The 25338-nt window shown below is 37.8% G+C and overlaps 1 pseudogene; it reads left to right on the top strand.

Moving 5' to 3' along the window:
• The first annotated feature begins 18586 nt into the window (after window positions 1-18586).
• On the top strand, window positions 18587-20957 carry LOC149243022 (pentatricopeptide repeat-containing protein At2g03880, mitochondrial pseudogene; annotated as a pseudogene).
• Window positions 20958-25338: the final 4381 nt, after the last annotated feature.

Below are 25338 nucleotides of genomic sequence, written 5' to 3'. Positions count from 1 at the left end.
ACACAAAGCACAAGGGTGATTCACGTGCAAGGATCTGTTCTTCTTAGCTGACTCGGGTAAGGTGACATGGACCTTAGGGATGTTAGGGTTAGGAAAGGTATCATACACCACATTATTGATACGAGGGAGCTCAAGACACTTATTGGTGGCATGCCCAAAAACATCACACAAAGAACATGGAGGAGTAGGATTTGGAAGCTTAGGAGGAGTTGGAGTTGTTTGGGGTGCCTTGTCTTTGGTTCCCTTTTTTCTGGTCTTTTCCCCCCTCACTAGATGCTTTCGTAATAGGATTAGATTCCTGTTGAGGTTGTTGTGGAACTGAAGCAAAGGAAGGAGTAGGAACAACAAGTTGAACTAGGGTCAATGATGTGTAAGGTTTGAGTTAATTAGGAGGAGTGTTCGCAGGAGGATCAATGTACCATACTGGGATCCTCAAGGTAATGTTAGGTAAACTCAGTGTCGCTATGACAGGTAGAATAGATTCCGGGAGACAGGAATAAGAAAGGTATCTGGCCAGATGGGTAATGACCTGGGGGAACTGATCCGAGATGGTTAAGACCTAGGTGAATGGTTCTGGCTGAAAAGGAGCAGGAGAGATATCAGTAGAAGGAAATGAGCCAGGAGGAATTGTACCTGAAGATTGGGTTGAGTTAGAACCAGGAGGTTGTGAAGGAGCTGGTTGTTGTGAAGGTGTACTAGACGGCTTATGGGCGGCTTCTGATGCCTGAAGCATGCAAACACTGGATGCGCTAGGCTTAGAAGGAGTAGGTGGTGGGCCATAATAAGCCCCAAGAAATGTGGAATATTTATAGACTCTAGGAGACACATCGGGAAGGGAAGTGATATTTTATTACCATTAATCGATGAGATAGTGGCCTAAGGAGATGTCTACGACTAAGGGTCATAGTAAGTCAATTGATCGATAGTGACGATCTTTCCATTGTGTGGAAAACACATCTTGCGAAAGACAACAGATTCAACAACAAACATGGAATAGGTGTAACTACAACCCAACAAGATATTATAATATAATGGGGCATCAATGACTTCGATATCAATTAAGATAGTCTTTCCAACAACAGTGATAGGACAATTGCAATACAAACCGAGGGGCTATGAGGGATGACTATCCCAACCATGAAGAGTGATAGTGGATGGGGACAAGTCAGGGGAACCAAGTTGCTTCCAAACACTAGTGACCATCACACATGTAGAAGTGCCTTCATTTATGATAAACTGTTGGACTATGGCGTTCTTGATGGAGATTGAGGAAGGAATGGGGGGATGTTCCACTTTGTCAACGTCAAAGACAATCAAACAATGATCAGAAGGATCCACATTTCCTAAAGCAGAGAGTAGAGCGTTCCATTGGGATGGGCGTGTCTGGAGGACTTCCAGCATTGACATGACAGCAGGAGACTGCACCAAGTCATTACTATGCCACAGGTATGGGCGGCTTTAGCAGAAGCAACATTTCGACGTAATGGACCTTCAAGGATCTTGGGGGAACCTCAACTTTAGGTGGAGGGATCTGTAAGGTGCCATTTGGTGACGATAGAGGCTCAATGGATACTTTGGGTTGGGAATCAGACACTGAATTTGTAGGGGGCTTGTTGTATTGGCACGACCGAGTCTGGAGGTTGACTTGTTGGGTGTTGACTTCGTCAGAATTCATCATGAGAATATGGTAATTGTTTGGGATAGATTGTGAAGGTTGAGGAGTTGCATTACCCTGTGTGGGTTGGGCAGCTATATATCCATGATGGGGAAAAGGATTGGTAAGCACAACCGATTGTGATGAAGCAGGAGGGGGAGGAGGTGGAGCAATGGGCTGAGGTCCTCTAGAATCAACTGCTTGAGTTTCCCATGCTTGGTGCATCTAAGGTAACAGGGGACATTCATGAGTATAATGGCCATATACTCCGCAACAGGCACAAGGTTTATTCATATGAAGAGTCTTGTTTTGATTTGGTTGCCCACCCTATTGCTAGGTTGTGGGAATAGGCTGTCACCTTAAGGGGCATTAGGTGGTGGACCCTGGTTGCCTTGGTTACCTTGAGATGGCTAGTTCCGGTTACCCTTCCCCTTATTCTTTCTATTGGGGTTGGCGGTATTGGTTGCACTCTGCGGAGCATACACTTGAACTTGAGGAGGTGGTTTCTGTTGTGGTAGAGGTGGAGGAGGAATGGGAGGTTGGGGCACTGGTGTTGGAGGGACTGGAGCGTTAGGCGGTTCATAAGGATATAAAGGATTGGTGGAAACATTGTGATAAATAGGTGAAGAAATATCTGTCCTTGACATCGACTGATGCAGATGGGGATATGCGTATGACGTAATTGAACCTTGGTAAGGGTTGCCATGGGAAGGAGTAGGAGTGGGATAGGTGTAAGGGGAACTAGTCCCCCCCTGGGGTTGACCATAACTCATGGGAGGTTAATGATATGGTGGAGGTGGAGGATGTGAGAGATATTCGACGATATCATCAACAACATGAGATTCCCCCCACGCATTAGCAACACCAGGGTGAGGAAGACCGAGAATGAGAATATAAACATATCCTGATTGTGCATAGATAAGGTCATATTTCAAAGCTACTTGGAGCGCATCTTCCTCAGATTGGGGGAAGTGGGAGGCGACATCTTTACCAATGGGGCCCAAAAGTGATATAAGGAACCAATCCATATAGACACAATCTTCAAATTTAGGAGCTTTACATATGCTCCTCCTTCTATGCCATTCTTGAACATGGTCAGATAGGCAGGTGGCAGAAGTTTGACGGAAAGAGGTCAAGAGTTTGATACCAATGTCATAGCGGAGGGGCAACTGGAATTATGACAAAAAATATTTGGTTATATTTGCAAAGGTGGAATGGGAAGCATGCAGTTGGTCCACATACCACTTGGAAACAACTCCAGTAAGGGTGCGTTGGAACACACAAAGACGTATGGAGTCTTTAGTGATGGAATTAAATGAAAACCACATATGAAAAGAGCGAACATGATTTGTGGGATCTTCACGAGGATTACCTTCGAAATTGGGGATGTATGAAGGAAGCTTGGTAGGCATAGCAAACCAACTGGAGTCATGGAGAAGAGGGTCGTTGATGAGCTAGTTGAAATCAGGGAGGCTCAAACCAACCATAAAAGGAAGCAATGGAGTAGGAGTGACCATACTAGTAGAGGTTCCGCTTGTGGGGTTACCTTGGTTTCTTGCACCCATGTTGGTGCCTGACATGGTGGCGGTATGGGGTTGGGAAGATGCAGAATCAAAGGAAGAACTAGAAGAATCAGTATAAACAGAGTCAGAATGAGGACTCAATGGAGGACTAGGAGGATTAACTCTAATTCGACAGGGAGGAGTAAGATGTCCTAAAGGAAACTGAGGGCGAAGGTCACGAAGTCTCTGCGACAAATGCCTATGCGGTACAATGATTTCAAGACAAAGATGACTCAATAGACTAAAAGGGGATGATAGAGAAAAAATAGCAACAAACAACAAGAAAATTCCTAGTGCAATGGTGCCAAGTGTAAACTAACTATATTAAGACGCTACTCTAATTCAAGCAAACACGTCCTATCAAAGAAAAATGACCTCTAGCCTATAAGTGATCTATATCCTCAAACACGTTCTAAATATACTATTTTATATGGCCTTCCAAAATACTTCTTACTTGACGAAATATGATCCTCGTAAGTAGAGTTGTCTAGAGAAAGGTGGGGTAGAGAACCAACTACTTCCCACAACCAATCCCATAGTGTGTTTTCCTATGATTGGTCACTACAGTTACCTTCGTCCCATGGGGATGGTTGAGCCTTAAGCTTCTTTTTTATCAACCACCATACGAGATTCCCTACCATGGGTTGGGTAGCCTCGTGGAGAACTGCTCGCACGATGGCCTAGCCTAAGCCCCTCTGAATCGGGTTTCTGACACACTCCAACTTTGGACCATGGGATGGTGAAGGCTTTTAAGCTCCCTAATATGTCAACTTATATTTCTCAATGTAAGTGATCGATGAGTGTTATTGGAATCCTATCCCACTGATCCTGCACCTAACTACATAGATTTTTTGGCCCTCATGCCCAAGTGGGCTTAACCTATGTGTGTTGGAGTATTAAGGTGTAGTGTTTCAAGTATTGGCTTGGTGGTGCTAACCAAGCTCACGTTCGCTTAGGGTCTGTGCGTGTGAAAATGATGTGTCAAGTGGATGAGTTAATTGAGCATGTTTTATGATGCCATGTGCTGTTGAAAATAAAGTGTTGAAAAACTTTAAATATTCTGAAAATGGACAGTAAAATGAACAACATCCAAGAACACAAATCCCCACCCAAGAAGGCTACCAAGTAGCTAAAAAAAAGGAGGCAAACAATCTACTCAAATACACATTAAGGGCCAAAATATCTAATGTCTAAGGGGCTGGGATCTAAAGGTGCAAATCTGTTGTAAATGATGCAGACAAAAAACAAAATCCAGAGGTGAAAAATACTGCAAAGGATAAGCAAGAAGCTCCAAAACCTAGGTCACACAAGGGAATCCTAAGGGGGAAACGCAACACCAAACTATAAAGGGAGTAAAATGATGAAGAACCCTATCCAAGAGGGTTATAAAACAATGGACAAGGCCCTGAAAATCAGTGGATGAAAATGTTGTATCCTAAACTCCTTAACTCAACAAATCTCTTCCTAAATGATGGAGGTGTACTCTAAACCTTAGGGGGGCTTTTTCATCCTCAATGAGAAATCAATAAGAGAATTTATGCCTAGGAGTGACTCTGGAAAGAACAACAACCCTTCCCAGTACACACACAACACAATCGACAAATTTGAAAATTTTTGTAGAATGCCGATTCTGACCTGAAAAGTGCGTTGGAATGCAGAAAAATGGCAAAAAAATGCATTACAGAACGCAAAGAACGGTCCAAAAAAGTGTGTTTTTCTGCCGGGACTCTCGGTCGGCATATCTTGCCTAGATTTTGCCGTTTCCTTCTTGGTTGGTACCTGGAACTTGGAGAAAGATGTGGAAAACCATCAGAATCCAAAAAAAATTCCAGAAAAATAAATGAGATTTAAAAATAGAAATTGAGAGGATAAAAATAGTTGGAGAATATATTAAAAACCACTAAAACGACAGTCAGCAAGGATCTGAATTACTACACCAGTGGAGCTTCCATTTGTTAGTGTAAAGATTTCGAAAAGGTGTACCAAAAATACTTCACTTAAGTCACTAGTGATAAGTGACCCTAACAACAAGATGTGGTTGTTTATGTTTCAGATCTGTAATGACAAAAGAAAAAAACTCTGTAGTAAAAAGATCATGTGCAATCTAAAACATAGAACAACAAGAAATAATTGATGCAATAAGCCAATAGAATAAGACTTTAAATGAATAATCTTTTTACTAATAACACCTGGTGAAGAAGATTTACAACATGGGTCTGTAAATCACCCTCCACGGGGTGGGTCCTTTGATGTCCTTGTGCTTCAACGATCTGTTTCTCTCTCTCAATATGCAGAAAATCCAAAACAAGATAGAACTCAAGTGGGAGCTCAAATGGCGTGAGATGATAATGGTGATGATGATAGTGATCATGGTGAAGAATGGATGGAAAACCCTCTTATTTATAGCAAAGTATTGGGTTAAATTAGAAATTGGAAAATAATAAAATATTATAGACCAAATCAAGATCTAACCGTTATGAATACTTTATTATATTTTTTGGAGAGGGAAAATATATTCAAAATGGTCAAATACCTTTACTTAGAAAATAGTTGAAGTAATTAACAAATAAAATGATAGATTAATTACTTTGCAAGGATTAAGAAAAGTGTGAATTTAAAATAATTATTAATAATGATTTAACAATTATTCCAAAAATAAGAATAAGGAATAATAAATAAATAGTGATTTATTTAATTCCAAGGTGATTTAGTCAAATGTATTAAGAAATAATTATCAAATAATGATTTACTAATTTTTTCTAGAGAGAATTTAAAAAAATGATTTATTCAACTATTCTCATGGTTTTTTTTAAACATAAATAATTTAATAAAAATGGTTTACTAAATTGTTTTCCACGGTGAAAGTGATTTTTCTATAGTAAAATTAATCCTATCGGGTGTATTTTGATCCACCTAGTTAGAAATGGCTAGGTGATAATCTTTTAGGTGATAACAGTTTCATCTCCTAAATCAAATTCCAAATGTTGTTGCATTGTTGCTACTGTCTTTTGTTTTCCTTTTCCTCCGAACCTTTTAGGCCTTAGTTCAAGATGTAGCTTCCAACAATGAGCATCATCATGCCCTTCCTTTTTACAATGCGACCAATTAGGTTTTTCCTCTTCTTTATTCATTGCAACAACCTTCTTGCCTTTTGATTTTCCTTTGAATTTTCATTTAGAGAACTTTGATGGCTGCTTCTTTGCAAAATCACTTTGTACATTCTTTCCTCTGGACTCAAGATGAGTAGCTTGGACACATACTTCATCCAAATTAGTGGGATTAAATAAGAGGATAGTATGTAGAATGTAACTATGCAATGCACCAATGTATTTTTAAAGTGTTTCTAGAGAATCTAATGGAATATTTAAATCCAACGCCTTCTTATTAAATTGTTCAATAAAACTTTGCACACTTTTTTATTTTCCTTGTCTAAAATTTTGCCATTCCATGATTGCTTTTTGGGTATATGCTAAAGGATAAAATTGTTTCTTTAATACATTAGTGAATTTTGACCATGAAGAAAGGAACTTACCATTATTTTTTCTACCTTCTTGAAGTTTACTTTCCCATCAAATCAACTTTGTACCTTCAGGCTGAATAGATGCCAAATAAATCTTTACCTCTTCTTCAACAATCTCTTGAATACAATAATAAACTTCTATATGTTGAATCCAATTATCTAATCTTTCTACATTAAGCTTGCCATTTTAAAGTGGTAAGTCAAACTTGACATCCAATTTCAACAATGGCTTCTTTGAAGTAATCTTCTTACAAGGAGATGGCAACGGAGAATGAGAAGAAGGAGGTGAAGAATGAGGAGGAGAGGGAGGTATTAAAGGAGGAGGAGAAGAAGGAGGAAGAGGGGGTTGATTACCCTCATTCTTTACTTTGTTGGTGTCTTCTCCTCTTCGAAGTCCTATTTCATTATAGAGCTCTTCCACCCTTGACTGCAACAGATTGAATGGCTTGAGAAAATCTGACTCGGAGTTAAAAGGGTCTCTCATCTTGGTGAATCCATCTCTCTTATTTGAGTGAAGCTCCTTGAACCAACTTCAAGATTGTAAGCTTCAAGTTCACCTTCGACCTTCTTGAGCTTAGACCTTGTAATCATCCATACTCAAAAACCAAATCAAACTAGCTCACTGTTCTCTAATATCAAAATTGATTAGGATAATTTATTTTATGAACCTGTGATTTGTCATCTTAAACAAAATGTGAAAATACCAAAATCAATAAAAAGCATTGAAAAATCTATGTATAGAAAGAAACAACTACAAATAAATAAATGTAACACAATGATATTGATAACAGAGTTCACCCAGTGTGGGCTACGTCTAAAGGTCCGCTTCTAATGGAGTGGCCTCTTCAATTATGATGCAAAATAACCAAAATTACATCAAAGTCCTCAATCTCAAAAAGTTAGCTCTCTATTTTGCAGTTGTACAATAGCCTCAAAGAACACCACAGAACACTCTTTCCTTTCTTTGATCTCCAAAAAGGCATAACAATTGTCTATTACGACATATACAGTGATAAAACTCGCACCAAAACTAAGGCCTCGACCTTTCTTTCACAGCTACATGTTATGGCGCAATGGTAATATTTTTGATATATAAAGTATTGGGTGCCAACCAACCCCAGATCAAACCGTGAAGGTTGAGCATTGGGGCAACCAATATAGTATATCATATCCAAACTAGAATGGGTTGACCATTCCATTTTAATTAAACCTATTGTTGGCCCTCTACAGAATAGTTCCCATTATATTACAAGTGATCCAACCACAACACAATGGAAGGTCTCGATAATACTATATTAAACCCATTTTATTCCATGGCTCAATCACAACGTGTTACATGATAAAGTTGGTTTAAATGATAGGTTGATTAGTTAACTGCTTGTAATATGTTATTGGCTTCTGTTGTGGTTAACGTTGGGGAGGTCATGGGGTTAAGCCTGCAGGCCTGATCTCCTTTGGATATCAATTACAACAAATGATTAAATATAATTTTCTTCCAATTATGTCAGCAACCGCCCAAAAACCCAAGAATTAGGCCATTGGCCGCCTCCACGAGGTTAGGGGTTTAAACCCCAACAAGGTTGTTCTGTTGAATGATTTTTCCTGAAACATTCTTGGCCTTTTGGAGGCTCCCGCATGGCAGCCTCTGATTGGTCTACTTGGAGCCCAATCATGCGTCTAGTCATTTCCATGTGTTTCCATCTCAACCACGTGTCACTTCCAATGCCTATCATGCCACCCATGCAGGATGTCACCTATCTTACCACATGGTGCCATGTCAGTTATTACGTCATGCTACCAAATCATTGGCTCTACCATGTGTCACCTGTATAGCCTACCAAGTCAGTTGTACGACCCTTACACAGGTACTTCATACAACCTTCCATGTGTCACCTTAAGGGGCTGCCACGTGTCACCCTCTGTCTTTCCTTTTGCTTGTTTTCGCAAAACTTCAGAGCACAATAAATTTCTCATACAAAATATGTTTGAGTCCATTGAAGTTGCATTGGAAAGGTCTCATCGAGCTCTTTTACATGGAAACATTTTCATCACAATTTAGGACTACTAAATTTTGAGCCATCTTCGTTCCTCCCAAATCAGCTACGTCCACAAAATAATTGTACTAGGCAGATCTACCCAAAAGGATGACTTCTTGTTGGCTCAACCATGGAGCTTGACCCCAAGAGTGTGCATCCTTTATACTATGAGCTCCCATTCTACTTCTTTAATATGAAATATATTTCCCACCTACAAGTGTAATATTTTGGACAACATTATCTCAATCCATCACATAACGTTTCCCCACATTTTTTTTAATCTCTAATAGTTTTTTCACTTGTATTATTTCTCAAAAAGTTCCACCCAATATCTTGTTGCATATGAATTATGCAACATGAATTTATCTAATGCCTTTATTTAGTTGGTGTCTACATATAAACAAAATATTAGCGATATCATGTGAAGTACATAGGGTCTATTAATATAATATACTTATCATTTATAATGCACTCTTTAGGAAATCATTTTATCATTACTCGTTAGTATGTGATGCTATCTATTAGTTTCTATAAATCATCCTTCTCTTTTCTCTCTTTTATTTATTTGACCCTACATATAACTAGCGCATTAAGATGAAGTAATTAGTGTACCCATTTACAAATTATAAGGGTTCTAAAACAACATATCCCTCTATCCCATGCTTGTTTATTTCCCATTTTCTTTACTTCATTCGTGTGATTTCTAACAAAAACATCCAACACCTAGAACATCAACTAGTTCAATTGCATCCATAAATTCACCAAAAGGTGATTTGAATGTCCATGAAATGTGATGGGAGCTCTTTCTTCAAGGTACAATCAATTTCTACAATATCTTTTCATTATCAAGGTTATGAGCACAATAATCTCCTTGAAGTGGCCCTCCTATCAAATTGATATGACACATGACCTATCTATATCATGAATATTACTTATTCTACGACATAAAAATATTTTAAAAAGTTTTGAATATTAAACAATAATCTACATATATCGTTATTATTTCTTGAAATATTTGGATACTGATATTGTTAATGCAAGCACAATATCAATAAGAAAGTTAGGAATATTTAGATTGTAAAATTTGACAACTTTTGCATAGTTACTCATAGGTCTTTGAGAAAGTCCCCCTTGTAACAATCTCCTAAAGCTAGATGATAAATGTGGTCCATAAAAATAATTAATATGTTGAAATAAATAGCAATAATTTACTTATACAGTCATGCATATCTCTTCCTGTGTGCCATGCACTGATAAATGACAATTTTTATTACTATAATTAGATAGATTAATCTACCCTCAAAATTTTCATGGCCATGTAATAGAGGACTAATGATATATCCATCAACAACAAAGACTATCTTTAATGAAACACCATACTCTATAATGGAGGCCTTTTTATAGATACACCATTTTTTTATAATGTGTGCATTAATTTTATTCAACAACCACCTTTGTCTTTCTAGAGGTACATTTTGGTAATCTTCTGTCAACATGCTTTGGCCACACATATTTATTTATATTTGATACTTCCATGTTATTCTCAATCAATATAGAATTTTTTTCAAATGGAACATGTTTATATAAAGAGGCATACCATTTTTAAAAATGTACATAGGGTTCAATAAAGGTGTTATCTTTGGATCCTTCCAAAAGGAAGGATATAAATTATGAGTAATCAATTTATTTGAATAGGATTTCATTTGAGCCGAAAAATTTATTATACAGATTTAACTTATTAAAGATCCTTTTTGCCATTAACAAACTCCTTCTTTGGCAATAAAAGTGAAGGTTTAAAGGAAGAAATTTCTCATGTCCTTCCTAAACATTTTTTTAAAGTCTTTAAGATTCCTTACATCTGAATCCTCACCATAATGTTCGTGTACATGATAAACCTTTGTCAATATCCCTACACATAAACTTATGCATAATATTGTTGGTATTATGATAATTAGATAACACTTTAAATAAATTTGAAGTATTTTATATCACATTATTTATATATTATAAAATTATATCTCTATGTATAGTCATGATATTACTATGAATATTATTATAACGCATTATAAAGCTTATAAAATATTATAAATAGGAACATTGACAAGAAGCTAAAAATATTTCCATGTCGTCAATAACGATGATCAAAATGGCATTTCTTCATAAAAATTATTGATTCCAAGAAACAAAAAAAAAGATTTTTTAAGGATGGTGGTTGGTCATCACTATTAGCATCTCGTAGTGATGATCCAAAAGTGGGCTATCAATTTTAGAAATTTTTATTAACTTCACCAAAGGGTCCCCACTTTTGGGAATGGTTACTAACTATCACCAATAATTGCATTTCTAGTGCCACTAGTCATTGTTAGTGATTGTTAGGAACATTAACATTACCAATATCCCTGAATATTGGTGATGGTCACTAACTATCATTGATAGGGAAATTTACCACTATTGGCAATTGTTAATGATTGTTATCAATATTTTCAATTGCCGAAAGAATCCTTTATAGAAAAATCCTCTTCTATTTAGGTTTTAGTGTCGCTCATTCTCATTTCATTTAATCTAAATAAAGAAATAATAGAGTAGACAAACTGGACAATCATCATTCTACTCTCCATAGGTCTATAATGATTATGGAGTGGATATTGGAGGTTTCTCTATGTTATCTAATTATGAAAATAATGGTAATAATAAATACTCGAAGGAAAATGTGTGTCCTCTTGCATTTATTGTAAGTGTTTTGAATCTTCTATTAGTTGGATATTATATTGGATCCAAAGATGAAGAAAGGTAGAAAGTGTGTTAAATATGCATGAATGTTTTGAGATGTACACTATCTCAAGTTACTTGCCTTTATCCTACATTTCTTAATTGGATTTCATTCATGCATGGTTGAAGACCAATAATAGTTGCCTCATATATCTAAGTTTTGGTGTGGCTCATTCTCATTTATTTTAATCTAAAGAAAGTAATAATAGAGCAAATGAAATAGGCAATCATCATTCTCTCCATAGGTCCATGATTCTTAATGAGTTGATATTAAAGGCTTCTTAGTAGTGCCTAGACCTAAAATTAATGATAACACTAGCTACTTGAAGGAGAATGTGTATCATGTTGCATTGAATACAAGTGTTTTGTGCCCTTCCATTAGTTAGGTATTATATTGGATTTAAAGATGAAGAAAGGCAGAGTGTGTTTTCAATATGCTTGCATGTTTTGAGACTTAAACTATAGCAAACTACTTGCCATTATCCCAAATTTATTAATGGGATTATATTTATACATGGTTGAAAGGAAACAATAATTGTCCTATATCTAATTTTTGACATTCTCACTTAAGAAAACATTGTAAGGTTCTGTCCTCTTCCCTAGAATATTTGGATGGAGGGAAACTCAACCAGCACCCACAATAACAACTACCAGCAGGACTTAGTATAACTGAACCTCGGTCAAACTAGAATTGGAGAAATCAAATCAATAACAAAGTCTCTAGAATCAAGGGATTAAGCCTTGTATGAATGGAGAAATTGTGAATACATAGTCATTTGACCTCCTTCTCAGCTGGCGAAGCTTGCTTCTTGAATGAAATGGGTCTCCAAACACCTCTTTAAATGCATCCATATTTGGATAAAATCTTCCCATGCCAAAATAAATGTCTCCATACCTCTAGTGGGTCTAACATTCCTCAGTCCATTGTAGTTAATAATTTTTTTATGCAGATAAAATCTGAAGGATTGAAAGGGAAAATTATTACTATCAACCTTTATACTTTCCATTAATGGGGAAAGAATGGGTAGTTTCATTTTCTTGTCTCAATGGTATGAAAGCATTCACTTCGTATGTTGATGTGAATTTGTGATCTCAAAACTATCTCTACACAAGATTATGGATAAATCCATCATCTCTAAATCTTCTCTAGGCCCACTTGTATTGATCATGAGCACTATCTCAATTTTGTTGTTAATAAGATATTCATCCTCCATGATGACCAATAGAATATTGGACATTGGAAGGACCATCCTTATGATAATGTTCCACTTTAAGCAACCAATGAAATATGTGCATCAGTGGTATTTATAAAAAATGTGGTTTTTATATTTGGGCACTTCCACAATGAAGAGAAAGGGTGTTGAGCTTTAAGAGGGGATAACTTGTACATTTTACCTATTTATGACTCCACATTACATGTGGCACCTAATATTGAATCTATGTACTTATTTTTCACTCCTAAACCTTTCCAATGAGCCTTATTTTCTCAATTTGGTGTCATATAGCTTAATATCTAACCTCTTGATTACTTTAAAACCATATTTGGATAACTATTGATTCAGTTTTGGTCATAATATTTGGGTGAAAAATATTTATTCCACATGTATGGCATGAACAAACTTTCTTTGAATTATATAATGAAGACTTTTTAATTGCATTAAACATTATTGTAGAGTTTCCATGAACTTCCTTGAAGCCATGCCTCACATTAGTTTTAGGTTCATGTCACCCTGACCACATGCCTAGTCACCCTTTAATCACCATCTACCATGTCATATTATCTTTGGTTGCTATGACCTTTAAATTCCATGTCATCACATATGTATGCTAGGTGATCATCTAGATTCCATGTGGCATCACCACCTCACTACCTAAGGATATGCATTAACCTTCCATATTTTCCATGTCATCTCACTTGTGGTGCTACTTGTTGTTAAGAAACTTCCTATTTGTCCCAAGTTAATTTGTGCCAATATTTGCTGTGGGGAATATGTATGGATAAAGGAGTGAAAGCGTGAAATGGAAGTGAGGATGTTTATGACCTTTACTCCAAGGGAAAGTGAAAGTGAGGAGAAGGGGAGGTGGGAATATGAAGTGGCAGGGGAGGTGAAAGAAGGAAGGGAGATAAATATGGGGCAGAGGTTAGATGGGGTGGAGGTTGGATAATGAAGAAGGAGTGTGACATGCCTTTTCCTTTTTCCCTAGTGAGATAGTTTGGATGGATCAACGAGAAGAAAGGAACATGGAGTATAGGGCAGGTCATGGTGTATAGATTGAAGTGGTATTTCACGATGGAAGGGAAGGTTGTTGATTTGTGTAGCTTGGGAGGTACTCCCACAACCATAGGGATTGGGTTTGGGAGAAAATGGACCACAAAGGTTTTGTGGGAGAAATACCCAAGAAATGGGGTTTTGGACCCAAGAAGGGGTTTAAAATCTAAAAAGAAATTATTATTATTTCTTAAGGTCAAGATGACTAAAACCCTAGATCTAGAGGGTTCCTAAGAGACTAAAGGAGAAGTTATTTAAATATGCCTAAGATTCAAGCCTAGTAATTAATGGAGTAACATCGTTTAATCGTGGAGGATATTAGAGACGTATCCCTAGAAGTGGCCTAGCTAGAAGGCTGAGTAGGGCTACAAAGAAAGGCCTAGACCCGATCCATCCAAGTGCAATGAGTTTCTCAATAAGGCAATGAGGAAGTCTAAAGGAGAGTTGCAACAAGGAGGAGGGTTTCTATCCAAGTATGCTCACTCTTATGGAGGTATTATTTAGCCCTAGCAACTTAGTCATTCTATGAGGTTTAGATGAACTGTGAGTAGGGCCACAAGCCTATTCTTGGGCATGAAAAGGTGGCTGAAAGGCTTGTTTACCTTACTAAGAAGGGGTTGCAATATGTTGTATCTTGTTGTTGGAAAGAGGAGGGGTCGTAGGGCCTAGATCATTGTCCAAACTATAGAAATAAGGTCACAAGCCCTAACGTGCATGATAGAACATCCTAAGGCCTAAAATGATTGTGGCTAAGAGGACTGAGTATCCTCAGACCTCAACAGAGGTAGCCTACGTGCCCTAGTTTAATGGGAATCATGTCTAAACATGAGGTCGCATGTTGACCAAAGTTGCTAGTATGTTGGTTGTGGATTTTAGGGTTGTGTGAAGCTGCTAGATAAGGGTTGGGCCGTGGAGAATAGTTTCTAAGTGGACGGAGGAATTGTTTAAGGGTTTGAACAACTGTTTTTGATCCCCTAGTTAGGGTTGCACTATGTGCAAAATCACCCGAATATATTCTCCCTAAGTATGGTATTACAACTCGTTCCTATGCAAGGATGAGAGGTTCAAGACCCTAAAAGAATAGGACTTGTATATCTGGGTTAGACTTGCATTTCCTAGGAATTTTCCATAGGTGTATAGGTGGTATAGGAGACTACAACAACAATGGGAAGAGGACAAAGTGTACGGCTGATTGTGCAATGGATGAAAGTGCTAGTAAAGTTTGTTCATAGGATTTCAACAACAGATCTGGAAGAGCGCTAGTTCAGGGAAATTTGAGGAGGCAAATTGTAGTAGAGAGAGCAGTCTTACAAGCCTTAGATCAATAAATATTTTAACTATGTATGGTTAGTTTTCAAGGCCTTAATAAGAGTGAGAAAAGTAGTTTATGTGTCATAGAGATAGGGTAGATTTGTATGCTCTAGGATCAACTTCTTGAAGTGGCAGGAAGGTTGACAAGTGGGCAAATCCGGAAGGCCTTATGGTAGTGATCTTGGAGTAGCTAAGACACTGTGTGGATGCAATTTAGTTCTGTTCGCAAACGAAGTTGTGAAAATTGTTTCTTGTACATGGTATGCAATGGGTAGAAGACCTCAAGTATAGTGTTCATGGAAGGAGTGAATGGGCTATTAGGAGTAAAAGTTGTGGAGCCCTAGTTCAGTGAATGTAGGGAGGAAAATAACTGATAATAGGGTAGTTATAGAAGACCCAATGAGTAGACCTCTTAATGGAGCAAGAGGGTTTCTAGTGGGAATATTAGTGAGCCAAAGTTAAGTTACACAAAAGGAATTGTGATAATTGGTAGTGGTAGGTTGGATAACTGAAGATGCAATTGCGGTGATCAACAGATTGGGAGGCAAGAGGACCTTCCATATGTGTTCAAAGTACATGGACTAAAAGGGTTATGGGGCACCACATTAGCAAGTAGGTCAAGTGTATCTTGTTCAGGGTAGATTGTTGGTTAATGTTGTTGACACAAAACCCTAGATGCGTCTTAGTATTAGGGTTGTATGTAAGGGACATGATCCTTGGTACAAGATCCCTAAGCTTGTTGTATTATAGATTATAATATAATAAGTAGTGGGTTTAAAAAGTTAAAAATTGTTATGTTCACTAGTTGATTCATTGATGGTTGTTATTTCGCTTTGCAAAGTAGAAGTGTTGTGGCATTTGTGTTTTTGTGTTCGAGATTTTAGACTCAAACTAGATTCTTGTGTGTCGTGGAAAATCAACAAAGGTAGGATGGAGGTAACGAGTGGAAGGAAAAAACAGGTTACCTTTAACTCAAGGTAAGGTGGAGTGGAAAGTAGGGAAGTGGATGAAGTGTGGAGTATAGGAAACATATAAATGGGAAGTGAGGAATACGTCCTCCCTCCACCCTAATAAAAAGAACATACTCAAAGTAATAGGTTGAAGAAAGAAATGGAAAAGGAAGGTGGAAAGAAAGGAATGTGAGGAAAAGGGGAAACAAGATGTAGAGAAGTAGATGAAGTGTGGAGTAGAGGAAGGTTGGGTTGAAGGAAACACATGGAAGGAGAAGCGACGACCCTACAATTATCAAGTTCATCGATACTATCTAATTCTTTGCATTGCTTAGACTAGTTGTGATGATGGCAAAGAGCCATATTTTAGTTGCTTGGACAATTTCCTCCAACAATTATTTATTTATTTATTATTTTCAAGTTGTTTGTAATCCTCTAGGCTTGACCTGTGGCTTGAGGAGCTGCAACCTAGGGCCATCTAATCCATCAAAGTCACCCAGGTGTCGCACCTGGCTTGGGCCACACCAACCCTAAGATGACTGGATTTTTTAGCATGTATCCTCCCCCTAACACAGGGCATAACCACCTTTCATGAGGTTTGATCCTGGTTCGCCTTGCTGACGAGGCCCATCCTCTACCAATTGTGCTAGTGAGACTTGACTTCCTCCAACAAATTATTAACATCAACATTTGAGTCATAATTTTGTTGTTACTTATCCCTTGTACTAATCTCTTCAACGATCATTTTATCCTAATGAACCATGTCCTTACTTTGATCTTCCATTCTAGCTCTTGTTGCATTATTGACCTTATATCTTCTTCTCTTATAGTGGGACATAACACTAAAATTATCACTAATATAATATGAAGAGTGTGATCTTATTCTTTTAGTAATATCTAATTGTTTATATGAGATTAATAAATATATCACAACTCTCTTCGATATACATAGCTTTACAAGCCTTGGAGGAATTTTTATATGCATAAATATTGGAAAATCTACATGAGAAAACTTGTATTTGGTGCTCTATTTTATGGGACCCATTCACATTTAAATCTTTTTCTCTAACACTATAACCTCTTTTAAATTATTGAAATCATGGATCTAAGTTAAATTGATCCCCAAATGAAATACCGATAATGAAATTAAAATTCTCACGTAATGATTTATTCCATATATAACATTTTGCATATTCTTCTTCTCTATAGGAGTGCTTATAATTTCAATGGAGTTTCCAGGTGAGATACCTCTTTCCTTGAATGTTATGATTTTCTCTTACCTCAAACAAAAATAGTAATATATTAAGATAAAATGAAAGATAACTACTTTCCTTATTGGAATCCTTAGATAGGCAAGTAATTCTTCAACAAATTTTGACTCATCAAGCAACGTGAGCTTGAAGCTATAGATTTAAAAAATAAGACTTCTTGATCACTGATAATGGTGTCATCACTCCCCTTGAGTTTTACAAGGCTTGGATAAGTTGAGAGTTAATGAGACTACCCCAAAGGAGGAGGCAAGAAAATTTCCCACCTTCATCTTGACACCAACTCCTCTCATTTTAGGGTGGGTGCATTTACAACCTAAGATTGGGTATTCCTAAATGATATTGGATATGTTGCTAAAGTTATTATGCTCTTGGTTTGAAATTGAAGCTCACAAAAGTTGTATAATTAAAACATGAGTAACATGAACCAAATAAAAAACATTTTGTTTGGCTCTACTCATGATTGCTAGTATTTAACTATTAGGCCATGGAGTTAGAACATCCATGACATGAGTTAACAATGAAGACGAAGAAAGCTCACAAAACACTATATTGTTAATGAATCATATGGGATTAGATTAGTTAGCTTACTTTTTAAAATTAGATGAAGTAATGAAATGTTAAATGACAATTCATCCACAATGAGAGATAATAGATAAATTAATGATCAAACAACCAACAACATCTCTACACAATGTTTCTTATTTCAACCATTTTTTTTTGTAAGGTTAAGCACTTTATATTACCTTCATAAAGAGATACATGGAATTTTTCCATTTGCTACTGGTTTTCCACTTGGGAAACTATTGTTAGGCCTACACCAACCCCACTTTATTTTTAAATTTAAAAAACAGGGACCCTTTAATTAATTAATTATTTATTTATTTACTAAATTTAAAAAGTGCCTCAAAAGAACATATTTATCATTGTTAAAAATTTTGAAAAATAAAAAAATAAAAAATTAATAATTACGCCGTAAGGCGTTTCCCTTTGAAATGAATTACTTACGCCGTAAGGTGTTTCCCTTTGAAATGAATTACCCCAACCGATGCCGTGTCCTATTGTTGACGGTAGATTTATGGTGTTAGACGATTGAATGATGTTTAATGATGTTTACGCTGTAAAGCGTTTCCCTTTGAAATGAATTACCCCAGCCGATGCCGTGTCCTATTGTTGACGGTAGATTTATGGTCTTAGACGATTGAATGATGTTGGATCGTTGATCCTCACACTGTCCTTTTGTCTCCCAACCCAATGGATAACATATTGTATGCCTTCGGCAGAGCAAAATCAGGATGCGGCCACCGTGCGTTTCAAATCTACTGTCAATCCACCACGCCCTATCTCACAATCAACAACGTGAGCTACAGGGTTTTGGGCTACAATCAAAACAGTATGAAAATCGCCAGTGGCACAGTTTTTACAGACTGTGGCATTCCGCAAGCTCCTGTTAATCTCACTGCCTCTCTGTTTAAACTTGCTGGTTCGTCCTACCAAAGTATAACCCTGGGAATAGGATGCCCGGCAATAGGAAATTTGCCTGTGCTCAATGTCCCAACAGGGGCGTTTGAAAGAAGCGCTCCATCCTCTACCTCCCATGGATACCCGAAAATTTCAGCCAGACTCCCATACTTATGCTTCCCTCTTGCAGGTCTGTCGCAGTACGAATTTCTTACCCCAAGCCAAACTCGTCCATGCCCACATCATATTAACTGGATTTAAGCTCAATAAATTCTTGGACACCAAAATTCTGATTGCGTATGCCAAGTGCGGGAGTCTGGTGCATGCGCGCCGAGTTCTAGAAGAGTTACCGCAACCAAATGTGGTCTCGTGGACAACAATGATCGCAGCTTACTCCAAATACGAGCATGATGACGAGGCTCTGGGATTGTTTTATCGAATGCAGCGATCCGGTATCAGACCAGATGAGTTCACGGTCGCCAGTGTTCTTCCGGCATGTGCTAGCATGGCAGTTCTGGAACACGGTAAGCAGATCCAAACCAATATCATTAGAAGTGGGTTTCTGTCTGATGTCTTTGTGGGCAGTGCTCTGATAGATATGTATATTAAATGTGGGTGTTTGCGGGATGCACGCAAAGTGTTTGGCGAAATGCCTGCACGAAATGTTGTTTCATGGAATACTATGATCACAGGGTATGCAGAGAATGGAAATCATGAAGAGGCATTGAGTCTATTTTGTGAGATGCAACAGGTTGGCGTTGGACCAGATGAATTCACCTTTGCCAGCGTCCTCCCTTCGTGTACCAATCTTGTGGCTTTGGAGCATGGCAGACAGGTCCATGAAGACATTATTAGGAAAGGGCTCCAGTCTGATGTCTATGTGAGAAGTGCCCTGGTAGACATGTATGCTAAATCTGGTAGCATAGAGGACGCTCACAAATTCTTTGACAAATTGCATTTACAAGATGTGGTCGCCTGGACGGCAATGATTGTTGGGTATGCTCTGCATGGTTACGAGAAGGAGGCCCTGTGCATGTTTGAGCAGATGCAAGATCTTGGCATGAAGCCTGACCATGTTACCTTTGTTGGTGTTTTGTTTGCTTGCTGCCATGCGGGGCTAGTGGATGATGGGTGGCATTACTTTCATTGCATGAGTCGAGATTATCAAATTATGCCTAGAGTTGAGCACTATTGTTGCATGGTTGATCTCCTTGGTCGTTCTGGGAAGCTTAATGAAGCTCTAGACTTCATCAATAAAATGCCGACCAAACCCGAAGCTGCTTTGTGGGGAACTTTTCTCAGTGCTTGTAGAATCCATAAGAACATAAAGCTTGGAGAATATGCAGCAGAACGTGTTATTGAGTGTGACCCTGAAACTGCCTCCCACTATGTGGTATTATCAAACATCTACAGAGAGGCCGGTAGATGGAATGATGCTGAAAAAGTGCGAAAAGTTATGAAAGACAGAGGTATAAAAAAGATGCCAGGTTGTAGCTGGATTCAGGTCAATAAGACAGTACATGCTTTTGTTGTAGGAGATGGCTGAGACATGAGAAAGGGAACGTGCTGAAACCAGTTTTAAACCACACATGCCATAGACAATTATGAAGATCAGGAGTCATGTGGCTTGTATATATGTGAATCAAGGAGGCTATTGAAGTATGTGTTGACTGTTTTAACGGATTTTGGATTGGTGGTTAAGCTGGGGTGGTGATATTCCTCTACCAAGGTTCAAATCATCAGAGATATTTTTTGCCCTCGTGGACTGTTTTGACCATGTAAGTGCACCGTTGGGTACACCATTCCTTGCAGTTGGGGTAAGGTGCAAGTCTTTGGCAAGTTTGGCAAAACAGAATACCCCAGCTTAGCCAATAGGGTTAGGTGGAAGTCCTGGGCAACTTTGGCAAAACAGAATACCGCAGCTTAGCCAAAGGCTTTTAATTTGAATGTTACACCCAGAGTAGAGAGTAAACATGTTTGCCACATCTCAATAAATAAAAACAAGTTCAAGAAGAAAGGTATGTGGTGACTGCATTCTGCCACCGACTTCATCTCCATGACTTGCACAAAAGTTCCTTGCGCAGAACACCCAGTACTGTTGGTACTAGAAAGATGGACGGTGTTCTAGAAGAACATAGTGGAGACTCATGAAGGGAGCTTCAATCAGGACAGGAGGTAGATCAATTGTCTGAAATAGCTATCTAGGATTTCAAAAAAAAATTGTAATCCTATGGACTGAAGGGAGATCAATTGTTTGAAATAGCTCTCGCTAACAAATACGCGATCTTGTATAAATAAAAAGAGAGTACATATATAGATCTTCGTTTTTTCTGTTCTTCCTGTTTTGTTTTTCCCTTTTAATCCTTTACCGATTTTATCCATTTACTGGAGGAAAAGAATACCTGGTCACAATGTGTCTGTCTGATTTAGACTGGTAATTTTTTGTTTCAATAGCTATCGAATGCTGGAGGAAGGCTTATCATTGCAACTGATGGTGTTTGGGATGCATTGAGCTCTGAGAAGGCTGCAAATTGTTGCCGAGGCTTGCCAGCAGAACTTGCTGCAAAACAAATTGTTAAGGTACAAATACTGTTGACAAGGATAAGCGATCAATGTCACCATCTTTAAGTTTATTTTCTATCATAGCCTAACCGATTTAGCTGTAGGAGGCTTTGAGGATAAGAGGACTTAGGGACGACACTATATGCATTGTAGTGGATTTGATCCCACCTGAGAAATCCGCACCACCAGCTCCAGTTAAGAAGGAAGGCAAATTTAATAATTTAACTTGCAGTCTCTAATATTATTCAAATTGGCAACAATCTCAATTCAAATTCAACTCAGACTTTTGTGATACCGCTGATACAGAGATACAATATGACCATATAAAAGTTGATTTGGAAATATCATATGCAATAATTCTGGCACACTAACATATACAATTAATCAGTAAACTGCATGATGATAATGAATGCAACCTTTACATTACAGATATGGTCCAGCTTGATGATTGGGTGCTGTGCCGAATTTACAAGAAAAATGGTCATTCTCAGAGAGTACAAGGGGTAGAACGAGATGAATCACCAAGTGTAGATGAAGTGATGGCTTTAGATATAGACATTGTCCAGGAAATCTTTGAGGAGGGGTCAGCAATGCTCGCTGAAACTCTTTGGAGGAGTGCCTTTGTTCTGGTTGCCAGAGTTTGTCATTGTTGTCCGAACTAAGGGAAGTGCAGAACACCCAGGTATGGGTTTTGCTTGTAGAAGTGTTCCCACCTGGTCAATTATCCTCTTCTGGTTGGAAATATCCAACATCTTTCCAATACCTGTCTCTGTCACAGCCTGGTCTCAGGTTGAACGCATGAAGTGGTTCCAACTCTCATCAGTGTTTCATTCTCCTCTTGATGTCTGCAGTTTGTTTCGATTCCAACTTCATCTCTATGATAACCATCTCTGTCACAGTGTTTTCTCGAGTTGAACGCATTAAGTGGTTCCAACTCAAATCAATGTTCCATTCTCCTCTTGATGTTTGCAGTTTGTCTCGATTCCAACTTCATTTCTATGATAACCATCTCTGTAACAGCGTGGTCTCGAGTTGAATGCATGAAGTGGTTCCAACTCATATCAGTGTTCCATTGTTCCCTCGACGTCTGTAGCTCATCTCAATTAGTTACCATTCCACATCATCTCTTGGAGCTTTGCCATGGCTTCCTTCTTGATTTCCCACATTATTTCTCTAAGCTTAGATTTGAAAGCCATTTTCTCCACCGTTCCATTCATAAGGCTCCCCACAATTCTAGCCAGCGATTTGTGGATCCTCTGCTTGGATGGACTGTCTACAAAATGCGATTGTCTTCTCATTCCAAGTCTATCCTTCTCTAGTAACCAGGGTGGGCGTCCCCCCCCTGGCTCAATCCCATCTTAATCATCTCTGCAACCCTTGTTCAAGAGCCTTTCCGAGTCTATAGGTCTGCTATGGAGCATTTGGAGGCTCTGCCCTTGGGCCTCCTTTCCTTCCCTTAACCTGCCACAATCTCCCAAGTGCCAATTCAAAAATAGTTCAGACCTATGTCACAAGGTTCACCGAACTTCAACTTTGAGGTTCAAAATTCAGCAAACCTGAATTTTTTTTTGAGGTTTAGCAAACCTCATCGAACCTCTGGGTCATTACCATTTCCATGGTTCAAGCTCATAACATCATGTCGCAGCTCACACTTGTAGTCCATCCAAAATTCGGCAAACCTAAATTTTCTTTTGGGGTTTGGCAAACCTCATCGAACCTCTGGGTCATTGACCAATTCCATGGTTCAAGCTCATAATTTGATGTCACAACTCACACTTGTAGTTCATTCTTGCAGTTTCGAAGTCCATGATAGCATTTTTTATGTTTATTGATGTTGATTTCTTACTATCTTGTGCTATATAGCGAACCTCATCAAGAAATTCAAACTCGAATCAAACCTAATCATTATTGAACCTGAAATTGAACCCCAAACCATGTGACTTAGGTTCAGACCAAAGCAAGAAAGTGGCAAACCTCAGAGAATTTTCAGGCGTAAAGCATAGAATGAAAATTATGACTAGATTACTCATCCATAATCACAATTTATTGCTAGATTGAGGATGTTATTACGCTGGGGTGGTGTTTGGTTGAACACCAGATCTGCCTGCTTTGGGGCTCTCAAGCATAGTCTATTTTGCTTCCATTAGAGCTCTCAATTTACCTGAGTATATGTGTCCATTGTTATCTATTTTGTGTAGACTGCTAACATATCTGCAGTACTGGCTCTGATTCATCAGCAATTCTGTTGGTGCCTGCTGTCTACAACTGAGTTGATAATTATGACATTTTTCTTTGGAATATTTGCTTCATTAATTTATCTCTAAATGGTGAATTTACTTCAAAATTATGAGATTATTGGGTCTTTGTTAATGGTGGTCAAGCTGGAAATCGCTAGTTTTTCGAATTGGGTTGAAACTTGAAAGTTATGATCTTTCTAGGTATTTTATATTGGTTTGTGTTTTCTAAATGTATATGTTTTTGACAAGTTGGGTAGACGATCATACTATTTGTATGTTGAAATTTCTATGGATTTTTCATGGTTGTGGTGTGTCTGTATATAGTTATATATTGTTGAAAACTAGACAAGCTATAGGAATTGAACCTAAGATCTGTCCTCAAGCAATTAGCTGCTCTATCAATGAGATAGATGCCCCTTCATGACAGGCACCCTTAAGGTTCAATATAAAGTTGCGGATTGCTACCTCTGAAACCCACCCTGTTATCCCCTTTAACACACTTTGGTAAAAAATTGACAGGCTAGGAATTGAATTGAAAACTTGCCCTTTAAACAAGTGTTTGCTCTACCACTAACCTGTGTGGTGCTTTGTGATAGGTACCATTAGCAGTTTGATCTAAAGGTGTTGATTGCAACCTTTGACATATATGTGCTATTGGTGAATAGGGTTGAAAATGTGGGCCAAAATCTATTCATATTTTTGGTATTTGTCACAATTATTGGGTGGTGTGAAGTGAAAACTATGTTGATTGTGTTGGAGTTTATATCAGATTCTATCATTCTTGTAGTGTATCTGCTATTAGTGTATGCATCACCTATGAGTGAACTTTGTTGGAAATTACGAAGTTCTGTTTTAGGTTTCTGCTATTGGTTATCAGGTTAAAAAGAATAGTTTTGTGTTATTTGTTTCTGGTATGATTAAAACTACTATTTAAAAAATTATGCAATTCCTTTGTAGGTCCTTTATTGGTGGATTGGTATTTGTCACAATTATTGGTGGTGTGAAGTGAAAACTATGTTGGTTGTGTTGGAGTTTGTATCAGATTCTATCATTCTTGTAGTGTATCTGCTATTAGTGTATACATCACCCATGAGTGAAATTTGTTGGAAATTACGAAGTTTTCTTTTAGGTTTCTACTATTGGTTATCAGGTTAAAAAGAATAGTTTTGTATGCATCACCCATGAGTGAACTTTGTTGGAAATTAGGAAGTTTTCTTTTAGATAGCCATTTCCAGCTTAGCATCCTTGCAGTAGATTATGTTTTGTAAACACAGACTTATCATTGGATTCAGAACAAAACATGATAAATTGTATCTGAGTTGTTGCTCCTTGAATGTGGACAATCTTTGTTTACAAATTTTTATTAAAATTGGATAATTGTGTTGCAAATTTGAATTGTGGCTATGCATGGGTAATGCCTGCTTATATTTTGGCATTTTTGAATTTTCAATCTGGTTTTTTTTTAAATAATGTTTTTCCTGTTAACAGATTTAGTTTATACTTGGTTCAGCCTTAGTAAAAGCATTAATCTATTTATTATGTGTTTTTTGGGTTCTAGGCATTTAATCAGAGTGGTGTTTCCTTCCTTTTAGGATTTGGTATGTTATTTATACTGAGGTAAGAGAAGTCCAAAGGAGGCCTTTTCCTGTTATGGCCTTGTATATCTTTGTCTCAGCTACGAAGGATTAAATCCTTGCTTTTCCATGTGATGTACTGAAATAAAAACTAGCTGTAGAGA

The sequence above is a fragment of the Pinus tabuliformis genome, chromosome 8, assembly GCF_031772625.1.
Source record: "Pinus tabuliformis cultivar Carrire ecotype Pingquan chromosome 8, CPIR1, whole genome shotgun sequence".
NCBI lineage: Eukaryota > Viridiplantae > Streptophyta > Pinopsida > Pinales > Pinaceae > Pinus > Pinus tabuliformis.
Note: the sequence above shows the minus strand (reverse complement) of the source record. Positions and strands in the feature narration are given on the sequence as shown.